General features: G+C 31.8%; 1 long non-coding RNA gene across 2 annotated transcripts; it reads left to right on the top strand.

Moving 5' to 3' along the window:
• Window positions 1–806: 806 nt before the first annotated feature.
• Window positions 807–4129, top strand: LOC129876033 (uncharacterized). 2 transcript variants are annotated; one of them, XR_008763276.1, is made up of 2 exons: window positions 807–1270; window positions 3487–4129. It is a non-coding gene; the product is annotated as an uncharacterized LOC129876033 (long non-coding RNA). The 2 variants fall into 2 exon arrangements; XR_008763275.1 differs by having other exon boundaries at window positions 2369–4129.
• Window positions 4130–6102: the final 1973 nt, after the last annotated feature.

The following is a 6102-nucleotide window of genomic DNA, read 5'->3' as shown; positions in this document are numbered from 1 at the left end:
GACACTCAATTTTGGCTATCTATTTTTTTTTATTAATTAAGCTTCCGTAAAAATAATAATAAAATTATAATGGTATGAAAATATTGTTTTTATTATTATTATTATTTTATTTTATTTTATTTTTTTTGATGAAAAAAAAACTTTTTTATTTCATTTGGCAAATTCAGTACATAAATATTGTTCCTTATAAAAAAAATTAAATTTATAAATATATGTAAATATTTACTACTTGTTTTATCCTTTGACAAATTTATTCATAGTAATTATCATTGTTATGGATTGAATTATTTTTTTTCGATCAAATACATTTTCTATTGTTAAAGTAAATATTCTGTATATTATTCAAAATTAAGAAGTTTAATTAAATAATTAGTTACTAATTCATACCATTTTTTATTTTTATTTTTTAAAAAATGACTAATTTCGTCATATAATTTAGTTTGTCAAAGTAATTATTTTTAATTTAAATAACTATGACTATTTAATAAAGAAGTAATTTATAATTTAAATAAGTTAATTTGAGCAAAAACTTGACAATTCAAGTCCCCTAAAATTAGCCAATCCGTGTATGCCACATAGGATGCATATGAATTGTGTGTTTCTTCAGTTTAATCTCATCCCTTCAATTTGATCTAATGGCTCTCATAATTTAGTTTTTTTTTAACTTTTATATTTGCCTTTTTACATATATATATATAAAAAAAAAAATTACAACCATCCGATCAAATGATCGAACGGCTCAAAATAAATCAGAAACTTTTGCAAAAACCAAAACACCACACACGCTCCTCTTTCTTTCAGTTTTTCCACACCTACACGCAAAATCCTTCTTCTCTCTCATCGCTCTTTCCCCTTTCTCCTATCATTAGATCTTCCTCTTCTCCACCTCCTTCTTCTCCTTTCAATTTCCATAAAATCCGCCTGCCATCATCAGCGTGATTTCCTCCAAGCCCAACTTTCAGTCAAAGACAAAGAAAGGTAAGATCTGTGAAATCTTTTTTCACCTTCTCCTTGTTGGCCTCATAAATGCCTTTGATTTCAGTTCAAATCAAAAATTTTAAATTTGGATTTTGCCTATAAATAACAAGGTTTTTCGTGCTCCAAAGAGGGACACACATAGACAGAGAAGAGAATTCACATCCAAATACACACAGGCAGACTCACGAATCTTTAGTTTTACTACTTTCCTTTTGTCTTCTCTGATTTTTGAGTTTTGAGTTGGAATCTTTGAAAACAATATCAACAACCTTAGTTTGCTGCACCACAGAAGGTAAACCTCTTGCCTTTATAACATTTGTTCATCTTTCCTGTTTCGAGATGATATTTCCAGACTTGTAAAGTCTTTATTCTGTGATTTGGGTTGTTATTACTTGTTGTTGAGTTCCTTGTTTAATATGTCTTAGTTTTCTTGGAGTTTCATAGCTACCTACTGCCCCGTACCATGATCTTCTTTTCCTATTAAGATTTTGGGTTTTATAATATGCCTTAAGTTTATAACCGTTTCGAGTCTTATGTTTGTTTAAACTTTGATTCATTTTTTTGCTCACCTTGATTTACTTCTTCCCATTTTAAGTTTGTTTAATATTCATTTGTTCGAGTTCATTCGATTTTCTGCCATGTGATTGCCATAATTTTATCGTCACATTTCTTCATGGATGAAATTTGTTCAAGTAATAATTTACTGACTAGTTATTTTGATTTTGAGTAAGTTCTTGTATTGTCTCATAGTTTTTTTTGAAGTCATATTTTATTTAATATTTGAGAGACCTTGATTTCAAACTCTGCATATTCATTCAAGTATAGTCTAGTTTTATTCGGAAAAAAATCATTTCAAAGTTCGATATCGTTAGTTTCCTCTTTACTGCTTGTTAAGTTGTAGAAATACGTAGTTGCTGATGTTACGAGTATGAATCTGTCTAGTTGAAGATGGTTTGGGTTAAAACCATGTTACTTTCCTCCTTCTCGGAACTATTGAAGAATTCTCCATGTGTAACAATGGAGATCTTTGTATGATTTTATCTTTATTTGAAATCAAGTTTGGTGCCCAAATTGATTTTAAGTACCATATTTGTTCCTTTGAAATTTTTACTGTGCACAAATTGATTTTGTGTTGGTAATCTCAAATTTCTTCCTCCCTGTTTGTATCTCTATCTATATTCAAACTTATGTTATTAAATATGGGGCATTGATTGGTGTTCTAAAACAAGTTTTGGCATATGATTAGTTGTCCAGTCACTTACTCCATGGAATTATTTTGAAAAGATGTTCACTGCTCCATTTTCTTTATTTATATAATATCAGTTATGATACATGTGATGGCAGAATGTTATTATTTTATCGCTAATGAATGTTTGTTAATAATCTGCAGTGCTATTCTGTTTGATCATATTACTTATGATGTAGATAGAGTATTGATCCTTATCTTTTTCTCTTCTTATGTTTCATGTGTATCCGGAGGACTGGAATTTCAATTCGAAATTCATTTTGGTCCTAAATATTAGGTCAACAGCTATTAGGATCAGAGCTCGGAGTTTTGTATATATGACATACCTTGTATTTTCAATATTTTCTCAAAACTAATGAAAACTTTTCTTGTTAATATTTTCTAAAGAGAACAAAAATGAATAAATATCCCTAAATTATTTTTCTAAACTAAATTTAAGGACTATCTTCGGATAGACCCTGAGTGATGCTTAACACCTTCCCCTCGAGTAATCAAAACCCTTACCTAGAATCTCATCGATTTCGCAAATCAAAACAGAGTTTACATTTATATTTTTTTAAAATGGTTTTCCTAATATTTTTCCTTAAAATTAGGTGGCGATTCTAAACATTTTCAAAATCAGAGGCATAGCCACTTTTATGTTGTGAACTATTTCGACCTGTTCGAAAATAGGGTGCGACAGTTGATGATGCTAAGAAGTTTGAAAAAGATAATAGAACTGTGAGAGGACATTTGTTAAATTATATGATTAATCCTTTATATAACTTATTTGTGACTTATAAATATGCTATGGAAGTATGGAATAATTTGAAAAAGAAATATGGTGCTAACGATGCAGGAAAGATAGAAATATGTTGTTGGTCAGTAGATTAAATTTCAGATGATTGATAATAAGCCAATCATGGAACAAGTTCATGAAAAGAACTTGAATGTTGATGTTCTTAACGACATGAAGATGTGTGACATATTTCATGGTAATGTTCTGCTTGAAAGATTTCCACCATCTTGGACTGATTATAGAAATCAATTAAAACATAAAAAAATTGGGAATGGACTAGGGTTATGAACTTATAATCTGATGATCGAGTCGATTCCATGATTATAAGTTCATTCCATACCAGAACAGACCTTAACTTTGTAAGAACTTATTAGTCACATTAGGAATGAAGAGGCGAACTATCTCAAAGATAAGATGGAAGCTCTTTCTCTTAATTTTCTAAAGCTAATCTTGAGGAATCTTCTGGTAATATTGTGAAAAACAGGTTCAAAGGCAAACAAAAGAAAGTCTTGAAAAAAGAATATGTGAAGAAGAAAAATTATTTTAACAAGTCAGAGAGTCAAATTCAAAAATCTAAGGGATCTTGTTTTGTCTGTGGAAAACTTGGTCACAGGCTGCCCAGTGCCATCAAAGAAAAGGGCAAAACTTGAAGCGGGAAGGACAAACTGTTGTCCAAGTTCATCTTGCTGAGGGTGATGAAGTGCTTGTTACTGTAGTCGTTGAGGCAAATCTAGTGGCTAACAAGACTGATTGACCCCTAAACACAAGCGCTTCAAGGAATTTTTGTGCCAATAAGAAGTTATTCCATTACTTTGAGGAGTCCACTCATAGCGAGTGTGTATACACGTGTAACTCAACTACTGCTTTAGTAATGGGTAAAGAAAAAGTTTTACTTAAATTAACTTCTGAAAAAACTTTAGCCTTGAACAATGTTCCGTAAGTTCCCTCCCTCAGTAGGAACTTAGTTTTCGGAGCACTTCTCAACAAAGTATGGCTTAAATTGTTTTTGAAGCTGATAAAATAATTATTTCTCATGGAGGAGACTTTGTTGCGAAGAGATATATTAGTGGAGTCTTATTTGTATTGAACATTGTTCAAGAGACTGTAAATAATGCAAGTATTTCAAATTCTGCTTATATTGTTGAGTCTATGAATTTGTGGCATGGTAGACTAGGTCATATTAATATTGCTTCTATTAAAAGACTTACAAAAATGGAATTAATTCATCCATTAAAATGATGATTTTTCTAAATGTATTATGTGAGTAGAAGCAAAGCATGCCAAGAAACCATTCAAACCTATTATTAGTCGAAAGATCGAATTGCTTAAACTAGTACATTCAAACTTAGCAGATTTCAAAAACACTGTTAGCAAAGGTGAAAAAAAAAGTATTATATTACTTTTTTTGATGATTTTTCTAGATACACTAAGGTATATCTTCTTAAGTCTAAACATAAGGCTGAAAGTATGTTCTTGAAATTCAAAGCAGAAGTGGAAAATCAATTATATAGGAAGATTAAGAGATTTAGATTTGATAAGGGCAGTGAATATAGTACAAAAACTCTAGAGGATTTTTGTGAGAAAAATTGTATTATACATGAGGTTAATGCTCCCTACACCCCCTCCCCCCTCAACAAATTTGTGTAGCCGAACGGAAAAATAGAACCCTTAAGAAAATGATGAATTCTATGCTTTTAAGCTCGGGTCTATCTGACAATATGTGGGGGGAGGCTGTCTTGTTTGCACATTATATCCTTAATAGAGTCCCTCATAATAAGTTAGACAAGACCTCATATGAGTTGTGGAAAGATTTTGCTCCTAACTTAAAATTTCTGAAAGTGTAGGGGTGTTTGGCTAAGGTTGGTCTACGGTGATATTTTTGGCTTTGTCTTCTCTTTTTATCAGTTCGAATGTAGATCCAATGAGATCTGTAAGTTCCCAAATCTGATACTTTTGTCTACTTCTTCTCTATTTTTTGGTGAGATTCTTCCGACAAACTTTTTCCAGTAAAGTTTTTTCGGCGAACTCTTCTTTCTTTATTCTCTTTTATTTTTCAGCGAAACTTTTCTTCTCCTTCTTGCATTTTTCAATGGAATAGATTTGATCTGAACTAGAGATACCAAATTCCGGTGTCTTTAAGCAAATTTCAGCAACATCCAAATTTTTTGACGACGTTCACAATTCTGATCAGATTCTTTGTCACTTCTTTCTCCAGGCTAAGTTCTATCTTTCCTTTCCTTCCTTTTCTTAAACTTCTTATTTTTGTTCCAATTCATATTTTACTTTCATTGCCTAATCAATTGTGTATTGCCTTTGTTTTTTCTTAGTTCTTACCATTATTGTTTTAGTTATTGTTCTTCATTTTCTTTCTTCACTTATCGATTAGTGTTCTTGATCTTCCTATTAGTTAGTGTGTGTTATCTCTACTCTCCATTCTATATTGTAAAGTACTATCTCATTGCGTGTATTCTGTAGACTTATTCGTTCTCATTTTATCCCTTTGTATTTCATATTTTTTTAGTGGCTTTGGTAGCTAATGGTGAACTAGGGTCATGTCCTCATTTGGGATTGAAGGTGAGGGGAAATAGTGGTAAGAGAGGTACGGATTTTCTTAAGTTGAGAGTAGGATCGTGGTACATAGGGTCACTTATAGAAAAGTCCATGGAGCTAGGGAAGGGTCTTAAGAGGATAAAGATACATATAGCTTGTGTTTAGGAGATTAAATGGGTAGGTACCAAAGCTCGGGATGTGGGCGAGTTTAAATTATTTTATTTAGGAGGCTCAAGTGATAGGAATGGAGTAGGTATTTTAGTTGACGCAGATCTTATAGAGTGTGTGGTGGAGGTTAAGAGGATCAATGATAGGCTAATGACTATTAAGCTAGTTATAGGAAGGCTTATTTTGAACCTTATTAGTGTGTATGCACCCCATGTGGGCCTGGATGAGGAAATCAAAAGGATATTTTGGGAGGATTTGGATGAGGTAGTCAGAGGTATACTGAGCACCGAAAATATTTTCATTAGTAGAGATTTAAATGGTCATACCAATACAACTTCTAGTGATTTTGATGATGTCCATGAAGGTTTTGATTTTGGGGAAA

This window comes from Solanum dulcamara, chromosome 12, assembly GCF_947179165.1.
Source record: "Solanum dulcamara chromosome 12, daSolDulc1.2, whole genome shotgun sequence".
Classification (NCBI taxonomy): Eukaryota; Viridiplantae; Streptophyta; class Magnoliopsida; order Solanales; family Solanaceae; genus Solanum; species Solanum dulcamara.
Note: the sequence above shows the minus strand (reverse complement) of the source record. Positions and strands in the feature narration are given on the sequence as shown.